The sequence below is a fragment of the Macrobrachium rosenbergii genome, chromosome 12 (assembly GCF_040412425.1).
Source record: "Macrobrachium rosenbergii isolate ZJJX-2024 chromosome 12, ASM4041242v1, whole genome shotgun sequence".
In the NCBI taxonomy this organism is placed as follows: domain Eukaryota; kingdom Metazoa; phylum Arthropoda; class Malacostraca; order Decapoda; family Palaemonidae; genus Macrobrachium; species Macrobrachium rosenbergii.
In genome coordinates this window covers 1,057,033-1,076,655 of record NC_089752.1, presented here as the reverse complement: position 1 = coordinate 1,076,655, position 19,623 = coordinate 1,057,033, and the positions used below count along the sequence as shown (strand labels likewise).

At 36.4% G+C, this 19,623-nt stretch overlaps 1 long non-coding RNA gene across 1 annotated transcript; it reads right to left on the bottom strand.

Moving 5' to 3' along the window:
• Positions 1-7,073: 7,073 nt before the first annotated feature.
• LOC136844314 (uncharacterized) lies at positions 7,074-18,372 on the bottom strand. The gene is made up of 3 exons (XR_010854814.1): positions 18,257-18,372; positions 12,286-12,389; positions 7,074-9,033 (listed from the first exon to the last, which is right to left on the bottom strand). It is a non-coding gene; the product is annotated as an uncharacterized lncRNA (long non-coding RNA).
• Positions 18,373-19,623: the final 1,251 nt, after the last annotated feature.

Here is a 19,623-nt window from a genome sequence, read left to right as displayed (position 1 = left end):
TTTATGAAAGACTATAATTTGGTTAGTATTTGTAGCTGACGTCAGGCTGAGCACTGAATCTGCTCTTGGAGCAGCCCATATTTTCTGACTGTTTCTTTCTTTTAGGTGTTCAGCTTGCTGATGTATTAGAGAAAGGGGAGCTGTCCATTCTGATGTCCCCTTAGTTAGGGAGGAAGTTTTTTAAGCAGTGAATTCCAACCAAAGTTTAAAATACCAGGAATTTGAATAAGGTTCATTTGAATTATTAGCCTGTGAGTCATATGGTAGAAAGGTTTTTTATTTTGGTTGTAACACAAGCAGTGGAAAGAGATGGTATGGTTAATCCTAGCTTTGTATTGAAGAACCAGTATGCAATGAAGTTTTAGATAGAGAAAAGTTTTCTACAAGCTTTTGATTTAAGTCTTGGGTCGCCATTATAGTAACTGAAATAAGATGGTATGCTTCTAAGATTTGAACCTTGCACGCATAGATTTCTTGATGGGTTTGTTTCAAATTTTGTGGAGCTCATTCATAAGTCTGGAAGCTTACAGAGAATGTTTTTATCAAAAGGGTCTAGATGAAGATTTTAAGATTGGCAACCTAAAGATTTTAGTGGCCCTTCCATCTTGTGCTCTTGGCATCCTTGTAAGTGGGCAGACCTTAAAGATTTTAGTGGCCCTTCCATCTTGTGCTCTTGGCATCCTCGTAAGTGATGAAGCAGAGTTCTTATTCAGTGTGCAATAATGAGGATCGACAAGGATGCTACACAACTGAGGTCAGGTTCTTCCTTCCTCTGGATTCTTGCATACATGAGAATCTAGTTTGTGTTGATGGCTAATTCAGTTTTGATGTTCACTGCCTGTGCCCTGAATATGCTATTGATTGTAGCCTGTCTTTTCATTTGGTTTCTGTGACAGTCGTGCTTCCCTGATTCCTATACTGCTCCAGTGATTGATATTAAGTTTGTTTTTGGTTAGAGGAACTGTCCAAAAGCATTCAGTTTCTTGCAAAAGAAAAAGAAATCGAGAGCTGAGACTTCTTTAGTAATGTTCTGACCCCTCTATATAGTAAGTATTAGTGTTAATGTGCTGTTGACAATGTCTTGTGCTGCTCCTTACATCTGTTGAAGGATGTCTTTTTCTTGTTTGTAGGAGGACAGTATCATTGCTTACTATGGGAAGTAACTGTTTCCTTAGTCACAGAGGTCTTTGTAGTGGATGAGGTTTTAGAAGACCAGCCGCAAAATTTTTGTAGTCCAATCCTTTCCCAGTGTTGTATAGTAGATTGCCTTTCTGAGTTGTTGGAGGTTTCATTCTTCAAATTGGCCAATACAGACCTAAGGTTAAGGTTAGTAAGTTCTTGTCTTATTCTCAGTGAATTACTTATGGTTGTCTTCATAGACTAGTTTTTCTAGTGAGGCTGCCTCCATGCTTGTTATCATTTGAGAGACATGTTAGGTTGGTTGTTGTATTGTCATTGCTTGCCTTGGCTTTGAATTAACTTGGATTATCTTGGTGCACTCATCTACAATTAGAGGCAGGCATTATTTCATTTTAAAATTCAGTTTCCATGTTCTAATATATACAACTGGTAGATGGTCTGCTTGTACAAAAATGTCCCTGTTTCCTACCGTCATGATGAGAATGGATAGATTTTCCCAGATTTTACTGATATGACAGGAGCTAGGAATATTTCGGTGTGAAAGTAATATTAGTGGACAAATGTTATTGAATATTTGGCATACTGTACTCCTAGCTTGTTACTCTTTGAATTGCACAGCTAAATTAGTTATCACCCTTGTTGTGTAGGTGATAAATTTTGCATCTGTATGTTGGTGCTGGATGATTATGAAAATAGGCAGTTGGTTAGTTTCGTTTCTAGCAATTTACGTGCAATAATAGAATCCATATTTGTTGATGAGTATGGCCATAAATGATGTGGGCCACATCTACTTGAAGGCTGTTGGTGTGTCAGAGTCAGTTAGGACAAAAATGTATGCCTTTGAATGAACTTGAAATGCAAGTGACAGTCATTATGTTTACAGTTGTATATTAAGGACAGCCAGAGATTGAAGGTGGCCATTTGCACTAAGACAAACAACAAAAAGGGCATATTTCATATATTTATATGCCTTTTGGTTAACGGAGTATGCAGGAAACAACTTTATTATGTACAAGTGTTTTAATTTAATGTAAAGGTCAGGTAGTTGTCCCCTAAGGAAGGTATTTGGATGCTACTTTTTGGTATCTAAGGTTACCTTTTATACCATTGGTATGTCTTTCAGAGTCTTACCTTGGTGGGTGTACTGCCTGTGCTAACTCGTCAATGTAGGGGAATGTGACAGCAGTCCGATCGGACACCTTATTGGCTGGGATGAAGCTTTATGGTGTCAGGGTAGTACCCTGCATTAATGTCATCACCTTTTCCAAAGTCTCTAGCTCATACAAGAAGCACTGTGTGAATCTAACTCTTGGACGTGTGTTTGGTCTTACTGCTTTCTAGGGAACTTTTGTTATCCTGATATAATAAAATGCACTTGAAATAAGGACTCCTACCTACAGTGGTGACTTGGGACGTTTAAGTAAACTAAAAATGTCTGAGTATTAAATGATATTGCATTCATATTCATTAAAGTTTTTAATTTTTACCTAATAAATGATGATATTCACTAGTTTCAGCTTTCAGTGTGTTTGAACTAAAGTAACATAAGATAGTTCTCAGCTGAGTTAAGAAAGTGTGCTCTCTCTAATAATCTGCATTAACATATTAATGAGTGACAATTACATCATTATCTACAATGGCTTAAAAGTGTTCCTACTGATGCAGTGATATAAATAGATTTTAAGTTTGCTATGGCGTAAATCACATGGATCAAAGCTGTGTTACCTAATTCTTATGTTTGGTTAAGCACACCCAAAAGCCTTTCATTTCCAGAGCAAACTAAGGAGATATATCTGCTTGAAAAGTAGTGAAATACTTTCTTTATAATCAAAACATTTGATCATAAACACAGGGAAATGTTTGCCTGACACTGAAAGTTTGAGATACTTTTTTCTTTGGTGAATTTGGCATTTACGTAGTTCGAACGTGAATCTGCTTATCCAAGTGTCATCAATTTCAAAGAAGTGTGAACGAACTACGGCTAATACTGGCACTTTCTGATTATTCTCATTTCGTACACTGAACTTTGATACTTGGCTATGCATTACATTATGGAGTTGGGATATGTAACAAAACTGAATTGACCCCATACATTTTATAAAGAGGGCTTCATGGTACTGTTGCTTAAGAACTGGTTGTGTTTAATGTACTTTTCATCAACAGTATTCTTAGAAGCATAATGTTAAGTAGAGGGCATTTTAGCAGCCTGTTCTTCAAAAGAATTGTGAAATGGCACTGCCAAAATTAGTCTTAGATCACTGAAAGAGTTAGTCTTTATGCCATTTGTAACCCCAGTTAGTCTTTCAAGAAGGCAAATTTGCTCTGAGGTTAGTAGAACCTGGAAAGATTGACTTGGTCTAGTTTCAAGTAAGACAAAAGAATTTTCTCAAGTTCTTCTGTGTCCCAAGTTATTTCTGGTTCTGCGATTTTAACACCTTTATGAATTTCAACCAAGCAGTAACTTTTTATCACCAAGGAAAAAAAATGTCAAGTCAAAAGTTTTGATTGTTATGAAGCTTTTAAAGACTTATTTCAGTGGAATATTAACAACCTAGATGTTCTGGTGACAGAATGCTTCTGGTAAGCAAATAGTACTTGATCAAATTTCTGTTTAGAGAAAGACACAGACCCACACTTGTCATAATGAGTTGCTCTGGGATTGTTTGGCTTCTGTTTAGGTTCTCTGGTCTGTAGGGTCATGGAAATGACTCTTTAGTACCAGTTTTATGAGGTCAGCCCCTATTTTGGGGGGGACACTGAAGTATTAGTGAAAAATTTTTTAAATTTACATTTTTTCACATTTTGCTTTACTGGAAATAAAAACATCAATTTTCATATTTCTGTTTATTATGTAATACTTTTATTTTATGGGAAATAAAAGCATGTTTGTTAACTTTTGATTTTATTGATCATTCTGTTGAATAACAGTTTTTATTGATCTTTCGAAACGAATTACATGATCTTACAGAGTACCATTAAAGATATTTTTATAAATAATACATGACGATTACATTGTAGTAATGTAATATTTAGATGAGAGAAATCTTTATCAGGTGAGGAACTACAATACCAATACAAGCCTCAACATTTTCTTTATTCAGTTTCTGTGTAACAATGTGTTGGACAAACTGTCCATCTTAAGCTTCTGGAAAATTTAATAACCAATACACTTATACCAAGCAAACATGAAGTGATATCTAATCAACATGTTGAAAATGATAAAAATGAATTTAATTAAAATACTTTCCAGCTGAAGGCAAGGTTATCTATATTCAAGCTCAGCTTCAGTTTCTCTACACAAAAAGTCTTTTATACTGTCCTAGCTCAGTTTCAAACCATTTACATAAAATACTGAAATCAGAGATTAAAATTAACGTCTTTACCTCTAGGTAAGCCACCTCAGAAGAATACTGTCATGGCTTGTAATGTTACTTTTATTCTTTCTGGTTTTCGTATTTTATGAAAAGCTCAGACTGAAACTGAGCTAAGACTGTCAAGAGACTTTATAGAGAAAAACTGAAACCAAACTTGAATATAGATAATACTGTCCTCAGCAATTAAGTATTTTTAAAATAATTTTTATCATTTTCACTATGTTGATTAAATATCAAGTTACATGTTTTGGTATGAATGTATTGGCTTTTAACTTTTACAGAGCCTGAAGATGGGCAGATTGTCCGAAACATTATTACATAGAGACTGAATAAAGGAGAGAAGAGAATCAGTCGTTGAGGTTTTTTTGGCATTCAGTTCTGCATGATTACAGTATGTCATATATAATTATAACATAGTAAATACAGTCTACATAAAGGTTATAGGCTAAAAAGTGTGCATACAGAGAGAGGTCTTCTTCCATTACAAAGTACAATGCTGTAACTTAAATTACACCTGAGGATTATTATAGTATAACTTACAGTTCCAAGACATTACTCTTCTTGTAAACTGTGATTTATACCATGACCCCCAAACTTGTTTCAGTTACAAAGCACATTCTTGTGAAAACACCAAAAAAGTTAAAAGTACACAAGCCAAGGTAATGCCTTTCTAATGTGGACACATGCACTTACATTAAAAATACCTTTGCTAACTCATGTTAAAAAAGCAAAATTACATGAAACTGAAAAATTAAGTTCAACAAAGAAAACTGCAAAATCACGGTGAGAAAATCTGTCAAAATTACTCTTGTTCAAGAATAACAACCAACCAGTTTGAAAACATACCAAATTTAAAATTATCTTTAAAAATATTTTTAAATAACTTAGCAAAATTACTCATCTAAGCAAAACCATTCTGGTCTAAGTTTTGGTCAAAATAAGAACTTGCATGGTCTCTTTTATGAATGTTGGTCACTGGCTTAGGCTTTACTGAATCTGTCAATGTTTAGATAAGAAAATCCTCTTTAATTGTACAAAATGGTGCTTATTTGATGAGGTTTAAAATCAAGACTGTCTCCACCAGCTTATTCAAGAGGTCTGACATGGAAATGATCCTCTATGTGTCTCAATTCTCATGTTTACATCTACTTATACAGCACTCTTTCATAGTTTTCTTTAATGGATATTTACAGTAATGATCTGGTTACTTTACGCACTATCTTTCACCCTGAAGCAGTTTAAATCCTAAATTTTCAAACCTGAATAACTAACTAGACAAATTTTTTGGTGTTGAGATTTTAAGCAATTAAGTGAACTCTTTGAATATAAATGAGCAAAACTTTCACCAGGAATGTTAAAAGTGGACGCTTAAGTTTCTATAATTTTCTATCCTTGGATGAAGTTACTTTTGATGGGAAATGGGGAATCTGAAATTACATCTTTTCACTAATCCTTGATCTTCAACAGTAAATACCTATTGGACAATGGTGTTTTGGTAACTTTTCAAAAGGATTTACTTATATATTGAATTTGCCACCAACTTCATGATAAAACACTCAACAATTCGAGAGCCACAATGCCTTTTGACTAAAAAAAGGTTTTCAAAGTAGAAAAATTAAAGTATGAAAATTAACTCTAAACTGGTACAAATTATTGTACAAAATATTTATGTAAAGTTTGCAGGTAATTGGAAGCAAATTACTACAAAGATAAATGTTGATTTTTCACATGAACTTTGGAGTTTTCAATATGAGATGGATTAAACTTGTTTTACAGTTATGAAGCATATCTTGTGAAAACACCAAAAAAAGTTGAAAGTACACAAGGCAAGGATAGTGCCTTTCTAACCTGGACACATGCACTTGTGTTCAAAATATCTCTGATAACTCATATATTAAGAGCCATGCACATTTACCTATTGATAAAGTAGCAAAATTACATGAAACTGAAAATTCTTACATGACTTTAGTTCAACAAAGAAAACTGCAAGATCAAGCTGAGACAATGTCAAAATTACTCTTATTCAAGAGAATAACCAACCACTTTGAAAAACACACCAAATTTAAAACTATCTTTACAGAATCATTTGGTCTGGTCTAACTTTCAGCCAAAACAAGAACTTGTATGGTCTCCTTTATGGGCGTCTGTCACTGGCTTAGGCTTTACTGAAATTGTCAATGTTTAGAGAAAAAATGCCTACTTGAAGAGGTTTAAAATCAAGATTGTCTCAACAGCTTTTTCAAGAGGTCTGACAAGGAAATGACCCTCTATGTCTTAATTCTCATGTTTACATCTACTTATACACCACTTTTCCATTGTTTTTCTTTAATGACTACTTACAGTAATGATCTGGTCACTTTACACACTGTCTTTCATTCTGAAGCAGCTTGCTAAGGGATACCTTAGTTTTTAGACCACTGAGCTGATTAACAGCTCTCCTAGGGCTGGCCCGAAGGAACACTTGTTTACGTGGCTAAGAACCAATTGGTTACTTAGCAACGGGACCTACAGCTTATTGTGAATCCGAACCATATTATAGCGAGAAATGAATTTCTATCACCAGAAATAAATTTCCTAACTCTTCATCAGCCAGCCGCGGGAATTGAACTCCGGCCCATCGACTGACAGTCTGAAGCAGTTTAAATCCTAATTTTTAAAATCTGAGTAACTAGCAGTTTAAATCCTAATTTTTCAAATCTGAATAACTAAACTGACAAATAAACTTTCTGGTGTTAAGATTTTATGCAATTTAGTGAACTACAATTATCTTTGAATATTTAAGATTTTAAGCAATTTAGTGAACTAAAATTACCTTTTGAATATTTAAGATTTTAAGCAATTTAGTGAACTAAAATTATCTTTTCAATATACATGAGCAACACTTTCACTGGGAATATTACAAGTGGATGATTAAGTTTATATGATTTTCTATCCTTGAATGCGGTTACTTGGTTACTTTTGATGGGAAATGGGGAATCTGAAATTACATCTTTTCACCAACCCATGATCTTAAAAAGTAAATACCTACTGGACAATGGTGTTTTGGTAACTTTTCCAAAGGATTTCCTTATAGATTGAATTTGCCACCAACTTCATGATAAAACACTCAACAATTCGAGAACCACAATGCCTTTTGACTTAAAAAGGTTTTCAGAGTAGAAAAATTTAAGTATGAAACAAGTAGAGAGAGAATTGGCTCTACACTGGCATACATTACTGTACAAAAATTTATGTAAAGTTTGAAGGTAACTGGAAGCAAATTACTACAAAGATAAATGTTGATTTTTCACATGAACTTTGAAGTTTTCAATACAAGATGGATCAAGTAACCTATATCAATGCACTGAAAAGAAGTTACGGCAATTCAAGTACTGTAATTTTAAGTATTTTAAAATTAATCTGGCATAAATACACCATTTGCATTTTATTTTCTGTTAACTATGATTATGAACAAATTTATTGTATTGCTTCATGACATCATCTGGCAAATGACTCAGCCAATATTCCCAAATACATTAAGCTTTATGTCAATATTCCTGCTAATGATGATGAGTTTCATGGAAACATTTTCTGAGACACCATCAAAACCTTGCAAGTTTGGTGTGCAAGTGTTGGAGAGAAAAAGGGAGAACGTGCTCATTGTTCTTCAAGATGTGGCTTCCATTTACATTATTAGTCTCCCATAAAATTGTTAAAGTGAGATTCATAAAAATAATGGTTATAAAGTTTTGAGCAATTTCTCCTCAACATTTATAGAACATGTAAGGGTATTTGTGCATGTTTTGGCTTTTTTTAGTAAATAAATCATGAGTAACAACCATCAGTTCCAGTGATTTGAATAAATTTGCTTTGCAACTTTCTACCAGAAGTTCAGTGTGAGGATTTATTTGTTTGTCAATATCAAAAGAGTGCTGATCTGGCCAAAACACAAGGAAACACGAAAACAAATAGTAGAGCAGAACACCAAAGGAAAAATAAAAACCTGATGACCATTATGGAAGAAAGCAGAGTAAAATGCAGGAAGCGACTCATCTAGGGACCAAAGGGCCTGCAGCAACAAAGCCTTAAGTATTGTCTTTTAAGGGCTGCATAAAGCGTACTGCGAACAGTGCCTAATTTTTTTATGGACATACTACATCAAACAAGGAAAAACTACATACACTAACTGGATGAGAAATGCAAAAGCCAGACAACAGAGGGAAAGTGTTTCAATGAACTAAAATTTCTCCAAGCACAAATGGTGGCATGGCATATGCTCCAATTTTCAGCAACTTTTTGTCCAAGTTTCAATTACGGCAATTTAATCCATTTGGTAACGAGTAAACCCACACTCAGGCACATGCTTTTAAGTTCCTCAGACTTAATATTTCTCTGCATTTGGCGAGAGGGATGAATGGTCACATGGTCCTGTCTTTACTGATGTTACAGGAAAGTTCTTGCCTGCCGTGTCCTTGCTTTCCTTCACTTCATTCGACATGTTCTGCAAATATCCATTAAGCGTCCATTCAAGCCACAGTACCTGAAATGAATTTTTTCTAGGTCAGTATAACTGTCAAAACTCTACTTGATTTCCCTTATCTTGTAAATAAAAAAAATTATAAACAGATAACAATCATTAACACTGCAGTATTTCCTAATGACAGCTCATACTAACTAGTCCAGTACTATTCCATCATAACATTAATACTTTGATCCCTCCAATTCCAGATTAACTGTCCCAAAATGGACATCAAAGGTACTTCTTTACTTCTCTTAGAACTTCAGTACAGTATTAGAACAGAATAGATAATAAAATTTTGGCCAAAGGCCAAGCACAGGGACCTATGAAGTCATTCAGCACAAAAATGGAAACTGACAGTAAAAAGATTTGAAAGGTGTAACAGGAGGAAAACCTTGCAGTTACTCTATGAAACAATTGTTAGGAGAGGGTGGAAAGTAAGATAAAAGAAAGGGGATGTTAATTGGAGTAGAAGGTAGTTGCAGTTAAAATAAAGGGATGCTGCAAAGAACCTTACGTAATGCCTGCAATAAACTGCATGAGGTTCCCTGATGGGACTATCCCTTTACAAGGTTCAGTACAGTATCAGTAAAGTACTGAAGTGTTTGCCAAATCTTTCTCAAACTTCAATACTTTGCATAATTTAAACCCATCTTCGCTTGTACATACAGAAAAAAATACATCATACTGTGCTTAATGATTGTGGGATTAATAATTGTCAGAAAAGCCAGTTAACAACTGGAAATACTTCCAAAATACTGTTGTAAGGAATTATTAATGAACACACTATAAAAATGGCACTTCTAGTAATAAAAAAGCAAGAACTATGCTGGCAATTACCAAGACATCCTGTGTACTGCAACACTGGCAGTAAAGGGCAGGAATTTAATATGCTTTCATCTGCTATCATAACTGACTTTTCAAATAATTCATTCATTCTAAAAACTTAAAATTTCATTCTGCAAAATTAATATGGTAAAAGCAAAAATGTCTAGTGCAACCAACAAGGGAAAAGACCTCAAATGGATGACAGTTTTAAGTTCACCAACCCCTAAGCTGATCCATAAAGCTGTTAATGTTGGGTTTTGTCAATACTTGGACGGGGTAACCACCAGTGAATGATATGGAACATGTTCCCTACATATTCAAGCAACACTGGGTCAGTTCAGTATTTGGATGGGCAACTACCATGAAGGGCAGCAGCTACTGTTGGCGTAAGCTCTGTAGGAGAGTCAAAGTGGAACTCAAAAATCTCAAGTGTGATTTTATGGACTACCCAATCTTTAGGGCCACTAGAAGGATAGTATTGCACTTGGGTCTGTGACCATCTTGTATTTAGCTGGTGAGTCCCAATACAGTAACCAGCATTAAATATTGCACAAGTCCACCCCAGTAGCATTGCTATGGGGAGGAAGGCCAGGGCCCCCAGTTAAATGCTTATGCCCCTCCCACAGGGGACCCAGCTGAAATTCCCTTTGTAGCTAAACTTGAACCCTTTTTGGCAAAAGCAGACATTCTTGCCCTGGCAATCATGTCCTACAATGGTCGTAAGCGACTTTTAACCACAACGTTTAAAAAACACTACACTACACTAGTGTTGTGGAACAATTACCATCATTACCAGGTGCTGATCATGACGAAGTTTACTACCATCTCGATACAAAAATATTTTTAGTTTATTTATTGTTGTGCTATATATCTAATGACATTACTTTGGTTCTTGTTACCTTTACAACTTATATAGAGTTGAAAAATGAATGGATATAGTTACAGGTTTTTAACAAATGACATGTTTGTTCATGATATTCTGATCCAACTTAATGTTATCAACTATTGTATAAAGTGATTGAAACTACAGTAACAGTTTTGAATAAGTGCTGTCTTACGAAGTGTCAATAGTTGATGAGAGCGCCTGGAGAAAGGAGGAACGTAGGGAACACACAATGCTGGTCCCGCAACTAGTATATTCAAAAAGCACTGGGTCAGGTCAGTATTTTGATTGGTTGGCATAAGCTCTGCAGGAGAGTTAGAGTGAAACTCCAAAATCCAAGTGCGACTGGGTAATGGGGTGTAAATGGGGTGGGTGGGGAGATGGGGGAAACTCGATTTTATGGGCTGCCCAATCTTTAGGGGCGCTAGGGGGATACTGCAGTTGGGCCTGTGACCCTTTTGCATTTTGATGTACAGGGTTCCAATACAATAAACAGCATTAAATGACTGCAGAAAAAATATCTCTAACTGGGAGTAAAATTGCATAAAGAGGAACACTGCAAGAGTATTTTGCAATTCCCCTACACATTACAAAGCCACAGAAGTCCAGCCTAGCAATCAGCCTGCCATGTTTACCCTTGTTAGTACAAAATAAAAAAAAAGGCAGTCTCAGATTATTAGCCATTTAAAGACTTCTTCACATAACCAGGAACGACTCTACATAGCAATCTAATGGGCTGCTCACTGAGATGTTGCCTATAACAGGTAGTCCTGGTTTACTAAAACTGAAGCATTTATGTTCTGAGGTTACGATGTTTTTCAAATATATTCATCAGAAATTATTTTCCTGTTTACACATGATGTTCCAGGTTACGACGCTGCACACTGATCCGTCGGAAGAAATATGGCTCAAAATGGCAGAATAATCGTATTTTGGAGTTTTTTGTTGTGACAAACTCAATAAAAATGTAGTTTACATCGTTTTCAATACACCTAAAACATTAAAAACTAAGATTTTAGATTTTTGACGATTTTTTTGCTTCATTTACGCCGCGTGCAAAAACGAACCCCGGGTCAGTAAACTGGGGACTGACTGTATTCCAAAAGAACTCCTCCAAATTCTTAAATAAACTCAGTACTGTATTCCACAGAAAAGATAGAAATGAACAAAAAGTAGCAACAAAACAGTAATTGGGTTAGGGTTCCAACCTCACCAGACATTGTAACTGACTGAAACATGACTAATACTATCTAATATCAGCATGGTTCCCTGTGGCCATATCTAGCCTCAATATCACCATGGTTCCATGTGGCCATATCTGGCCCCAATCTTAAAATTAGGTAAATATCAGTTATGCCAAAGCAGTTCTCTCTGGGATTTGTTGTGTCAGGGTTTTACAAATTGCACAAAAATCTTTATAATTGTGAGCTTTACAAAATTAGTTTCAAATAGCTACCACTGTAACAATCATTCAAATGGGGGTGATCTTATTACTAGAAACACAGGTCATACAAGCATGAGTGACTACAATGGATTGGAAACTAAACCCAATTGATACTTACTCAAACTGAAGATGAAAGGTTGACTGAATACTCTTGTACACCTGTGGATATGCACGATACACACACCGGCCAACTACTTTAAATAGCAATCCATTCTACTTGCCCTGAAAAACAAGAGTACATTTAGTATGTCATATGGCAAAATTTTACTTTAAACCATAATAACTTTCCACAAATGAAAATAAGATCTTTCTGTTTTTGTGTGTTCTAAATGTTTCTGATGTTCATTTTGGTAACATTTGTAATTTTTGATACTGACCCCCCCTACATCCAACAATTATGGGGGAACCATTTTCTTTTTTTACTTTTTTGGGGGAACGCACATGATATATGAGTGTATGTATTGTAATCTAACCTAACCTGAAGCACTGCAAACTAAAATATTTAATGAGGTTGCAACCTAAACTAACATTAGGGTGCCAGACCCTTATCTGTCGCCCTCTAATGCATGCGCCTCACTTAACCTTACTTGGAACAGCACATTTGCACAAGAAACAGGGTTGCAACCAAACCTAACCTTGTATGCTGAGTCCAAACCTGGTGGACAGGGGTGGGGATTTTGCATCCCAGGACCTCCCAACCTAACATAACCTTGTACAAGGCATCACACTGAAAGCATTACCTTACCTTCATCAGAATTAACATGGGGATGTTAAGATATATCCCTGTATTTTCCCAAAAACTGCAGTACTGTCATTATCTGTAATACCACTAATTTGGTACCAGTATGAACATCCAAACACACACTAAAAAATTTGGCATGAAATTCTCAATGCAGGTGAAATAATACTGGAAACAAGACTTACATATCGACATTACTGAGGAATGAACCCAGTTTTTAAGCATGGCCTGAAATCCAAATTCCCATTTGACAGGTGAAACTCAAGCAAAAGAACCAACCAGGCTCCAGCTGTGTCCACACACCCACATTCCCAGATTAACGTAACGAAAGATGTTCAAAATATGCTAGCCATCCTCACCCACAATGCACCAGGCCAATAAAAATGAACAGGGAGCATCACCACTTAAAACATAACTTAGAAAAGTCTGAGAGGATCACAATTAATTTTAGTATGCTTTTCGTACTAGACATATTAAAAACTTACGAACAATGCATAAATATCCAATATAATGAGACGGCACTAAAATTAACAAGAAAAATACCAAACATACGATATGACCACTTCTGATTCAAGACCAAAACTAAAAAACGTAAGTATCTCATGGGTTACCTACCCCAAGAATTTCACAAAACCTGCTGCTAGCCTAAATCAAGCTTATGGAAACCAGTGAACCTACCCATACGATTATCTACATTATCACCGAGTTTTATAATAATAAACCATCCATTAGGTAACTCACTCTGAGCGAGTTCGGGTTATTTCAGCCGTCCGTCATTTAGGCCGTATGCGCATCTACGTACAAAATGAGCGCCGTGTTTAGTACCAGCCCCTTGGGGATGTAAGTAAAACATAAGATAATGATGGTAAATACCATAAACATAATGGTAAATACCTTAAAACATCTTACGTTCCTTTGGATGCTGAAACGACAAGGACCTCTCTGAACCACAGAAACAAAGTGAGGCCTTGGTGTCTCTGGCTATGAACAGCCACTAGGCTACTCTCTGACGGGTATATTATTATTATTATTATTATTATTATTATTATATTATTCAACAGATGATACCTATTCATATGGAACAAGCCCACTAAAGGGGCCATTGACTTGAAATTCAAGCTTACATAGAATTTTAGTGTGTTCATAAGGAAGAAGTAGTAGGAAGTAATAGGAAATAGGCTAAAGGATATAACTAATGACAAAACACTCACAGAAAACTCTGAATAGGTTTATACCCGAGAGACAGGCTCCGTGACACACAGCCAAATTGGTTTTTTTTTTTTTTGAACACTCCAGCCACCTCTGGCATTATACAATTTAAATTTTTCTTAGGCAAAACACATCAAAACAAGAAAATTTCTTCTCAATACATAACTTTTGCAAATGCTTAATAAGAGAAAAATAATTAATCAGACTACGACTTATACGGTAAGACAATACCAGGCCCCCAACCCCCTCCATAGCTAATACGGCAAAATTGTAACAGGTAAACACCCCTGTAAAAGGTGATGTTAGGTTGGTACTTCTAGGTTCTTTTATAGGTTCTTTTAATGCCCTGTCATTTCCTAGCCATCTTTGCATGAAAAACCTTTAAAAATGGCTAGGTAGAGTCGTTCAAAATGGCTGGCTGGAGTCTTCCACGCCATTTCCCAGCCTTCATCTACTTAATAATAATAATAATAATAATAATGGTATTTCTAAGCCTCCTGTTCAAGGGTGAGGTAGCCTGCATGGCAGTTGACTTTTTCTATAGAACTTGACCTCCTGAACAAGAATTTCAAGTGTTTTACGGTCGGTTGTAACTAAAGGGTAATGACACTTGAAGACTGCACACCCACGTGGGTCCTCTGCACCGGCGCATACAGCTCAAGGGTAAATTACAGTTCATCACCGCACGGGCAAAAATATTACCCCTAAACTCATGCAAAGCAACACTGAAAACCAATGCCACAGGCTTCAACCGCAATAACCGTTGCTTGTGATCGGGGCGAAGAAACGTAACGTAAAACAACCGCCATTCAAGTCACGTAACCACTAGGGAGCCATATGTTGGGGAAGTTTACAGCACAAAAGGTACAAGGTTGGTAAAGGACGTAGGACTGTTATGTTGAAACATGGCGTAAATGACAGTTACACAAAAAATAATAATGCTCCTAATGCGTGAAAAGCACTAAACCTAATAACACCAAAAACAGGTGACCTAACTACCTAATCAATAAAGAAGATAGTTTAGGAAACTCATTTAAAGGGGTGGAAACATAAAACGCCAAGGGAGCGTCTTCTGGTCATGAGTGGATTAAAATATGCCACTGCCAAACGACGGTTGTACCTCCTACGTCCGTACCTAGGCGTCGTCTCACGCAGTTCTCCTCCACCTCTCAATAGTGTTTATTGAGCACCAGTTACTGGGTCCACAAAGTTTGGAGTGGTTGACGGTTATATTAGCTCGCCCCTTCAGGCAGTCATAAGCTCTCCAGCAATCAGATACAATAGTACAATGTAGTCCTTGATGACAGCAAGCAAAGTCGCTAGTTCTGTCAATACTGGCACAACACAAAAGTCTCGGAGTCTGCCTGCAGACACCACCAAAAACCCACTGGCCTACATTATAACAAACTTTGCTCAACAGTTGTACCGGGGCCACCTATTTGCTTTTCTGTCGGATATACTAATTCACTATGACCTGAAACCAAAAAATTGGTTAGGGAAGTGAATAAAGGTTGATCACAAACCATCCACTGAAAAAATAAACCAAAAAACTTACTTCCTGCAGTAGCTGGACCAGTCATTAATAGCTAGTCACTTAAACCTAGTTTGTCCTCACAACCTATAGTTAAAGAAATCACTAACGTAAATGTAAGTGAAGAAGAGGACAGTCTCAACATCCATGAGGGACCCAGAAAACCAGGTGCTTTTTAAACAATGAGAGGTAGTAATTGCACCTCCTCCTTCTGCTTCTGGCGTGGGGCATACGACCTGTCGCACCTGAAAGCAAGAAAAGCAAAATTGCTTGTTACAACCTCAAAAATGAAAATATAATGAACGTACACAACCAATGGCTTGAATATTTTAGCCTACTTTAGTTTTGAAACTGCATTGCAGTTAGATGTAAAATCAACAGGTAAGGTGTAACTAATAACCTGAAAGGTAGCCTACACTCCGCCACAGTGAGGGCAAAAGGCTTGTTTCCTCAAAAGGCCGGTCTTCAAGAGAATTCTATAAGGCTATAATGCCCTGAGTAATAAGAAGAAGAAGTCCTAGAATTCATGAAGGCACAGGTAAAAACAGGCTCAGAAGAGCAGGAGGTCGGGAGTCACGTCCCCGCCATTGGGTTGAAACTGTGCCGTGTGAACTGCACCGGAACAGGGTAGGAAGGATGAAGTTGAGTATTTCTGCTTTCAGTTTTTTGGAACCAGCCATGCCGCTCTTATCCGCATTTTTAAAATAATCTGGCAGGCTCGTATGCTCTGGCAAGCGGTAATATTTAGGCTGTGCGCGCCAACCACAGGGCTTACAAAATATGTAAAAAAGGTTTCTGTTAACGTCACTGAGAGAAAGTGGTAGTTGAAACGTCCTGCAAGACCCTTTTCCTCCTACCCCATATACATGTTTCCAGGTTTAAATGTAAAGTTTTTGTTTTTTTGGTAAAAACGAAGAGACGTCATATATTTGTGAACGGAAAAGTGCGTTGGAAGAAGGTTGTAGGCACAAAGCTACAACGTATAGGAAACTGTTATAAAACAGTTGAGCAAAAAGGAATACATGTAACTGAGTTTATGTATCCCCAAATTTTGAAACGTAATGTTGGGGTAACGTTGCAACGTGATTGGTTGGGTACAACCCGGCCAAAACCCACCAACTACTTCTCTCAATTAGGCATTGGTTGAACCGAAAGCTCCTGTTGCGCATGCGTGACATGGCCTGAATCAGCAGTAGAAAAAGTACCTTTGTAATGGCTCATGGTCCATTTATTCCCACTTATTTATATTGCGTGGTTCCAAGTGACATAAATAACTGAAATACAACAATAAGTTGCCCAAACCTTTTCCCAAGTTATTTACCCTCCCACCCAGAACCCAACGGGTCCCCCCCACTGTGAGCTATTCTCGAAAAGTGTTTTTACCCACCCAGGACCCAGATTCCCAACCGGTCCCCTACCATCGGGCTACAGTTCTGTTGTAATTTAAAATACAGCCGAGCGATAAAATATTACTTTAAATTCTTGTTCAGCAAGTAAAAAGAAAAATGTGATGTTAGCCTCCATTGGTACAGCCGGCTTAGATCTACTATAATAATAATAAGGTATTATTATTTATAAGTTGCCAATACACACTATGAAACTTACATTTTTGAAAACCTTTCATTATTTTGAAATAAACACTAGGTAAAGTGACAAATAAAAAATTAGAAAATTTACATTTATATGTAAGAATACCTCCCTCCATAGTTCCACGCAAAATTGTAACCAGTCAGAAGCCTTGTATTTTCTTCTTTTAGACATAGTTTCATTTTTGCATGAAAAACTCAAAATGGTTTTTCGTGCAAAAATAATTAATAATTTTTAATAATAATAATAATAATAATAACACACAATAATAATAATAATAATGGTAGATCTAAGTAGTAGCTCCATGGCGTCGATTTCCTTCTAACTTGACTTTTTTTTCTACAGTTTTTTGGTTGTTAATTATGGATTTACCTTCAATTCTTGTCGCACGAATGTAATTAACCTGTAATTAACCCCTGAAGTCCATCCGATCTTCACAAGGCAGAGCACGGGTACGTCTGTTTAGAACGGTTCACATAACGGGTGCAATAACTTGTTAGTTATTAACATATGGGTACCCAACCCCACCCCCCGGGCCAGTACTAAACACGGCGAAGGGACATTCCATTTGGTCAACAACAAACAAATACACTGCCAGTATCAGAAGCCCTAATAGTGTAGAAAAAGCCAGTTTCCAAGGTAAAAATCTGTTCTTCAATAATAATAATAATAATAATAATAATAATAATAATAATAATAATAATAATAATAATTCGTCTTCCTCCCTTCTGGTCGTTGTCAATCAACACTGCCAACCGGACACCACTTGGGCCAACGTTCCAACAGCCAACAAGGCCTTCATAAAGGGATCCCCTACACACTAGACCTCCTTAGGAAGGAAGGGAAGGAAGGAAGGAAGGAAGGAAAGGAAGGAAGGACTTTGAACAGGGGATGTCAACAATGGCGTACTTCTAGGTGAAGTTGTTCATGTTTGTTTCCAAGGCTTTTACTCTCCCTTCCCTTTACACCAAAGACCCTGATATATACTTCATCGAACTGATGATATCTTCAGACGTGTCTTACCTTAGTCTTGAAGCAGAAAGACGATAAATCAAAGAGTAAAACGGTGAAATACGAAGTCTTCATTGCCGATGCCATCTCTGAGGGTGTGCCGGTGAAGCTTCAGTGTTGCCAATGACTTGCCACGCCACTAAGAGCGTTTTCTTCCCCTACACCAGAGGCGATTTTCCCAACCCGACTTTCCCCTACGTACCAAATATAATGCTAGGATGAATGAAAATGCAGTATTACATTTTAGTGTTAATTAATACTGAAAATAAACATTCCAAGTTTTATGAACAAACAAAATGAACTCAGTTAAAGAAAATATGTATGAAAATTTAATGCATTTACAGAAAATGCAAATAATAGTAAATTATCTTATTAAAAAAATGATTCAACACTAAGAATTAGTCGCATACCTTTGTTTAAAGAGAAAAATTACTTTTTACAAGAAAAATTATACACATATATTGAGTTTGTAACACATGTAAATAGATTTTAGATTATTTAACTGCAAAAATCATGGATGTATCAACAGTAGCCTATTCCCTTTAACCAATAAGAAAGGATAAAGGGACTTTACTCAAAAGAAGATAATTATATACTCATGTAACCTATGAAAATACATTTCTAATAGAAATAGTAATGCATTTATGCTGGACTGTTTCATATTCTTCGCCGATACTATTTAAATTCATAATATTTCATTTTGTTCTGATCTATAATACTGAAGAAAAAGCATATTTATAAGGGAAATAAGTGATCTTCCCCTACATCCTCTTACACAAAGGTCAGTTTCCCCGTAGGTTTCCCCTACGGACATCATAGTTCCCCTACGGCAGGGGAATCTCCCTACACGTGGCAACATTGGAGCCTACCTCTTGTTCCAATAATAATCCAGCCAAAACAGATTCGATTTTCCAGCATTCTTTCGCTAAATTCTCTGTAAGGTTTCGTATTTGAAAAATAAAGCCATTTTCTGTAATTTCTATAAATTTCGTCCAGGTCGTCACGGAAACCATACGTCAAATATTACTCAAGTTGAAAACCTTTCAGATGAACTAGGCGAATCTGAAGGATTTATCTCAAAGATGGCAACGTTCGTTCACTACATACATACAGTAGATCTAAGCGTTCTTGCCCGTTCATACGTCACTAGGATTTAACAGTTGTAATACGATGTATTCAACTTGATACATAATATAAGAAAGGTGTTTATTGAGAGTTTAATTCCATTTCCGTACTAAAAGGATTGAAAGTTCATCTTAACGCTCATTTTGTGTTTCCTATCATATCTTTTAGAGCAAAGTCAGTCTTTCCTGATTATGTATATGTGAACATTTTCACACAATCCTCAGGTCGTCTGAAACTAAACTTGAACAAAATCA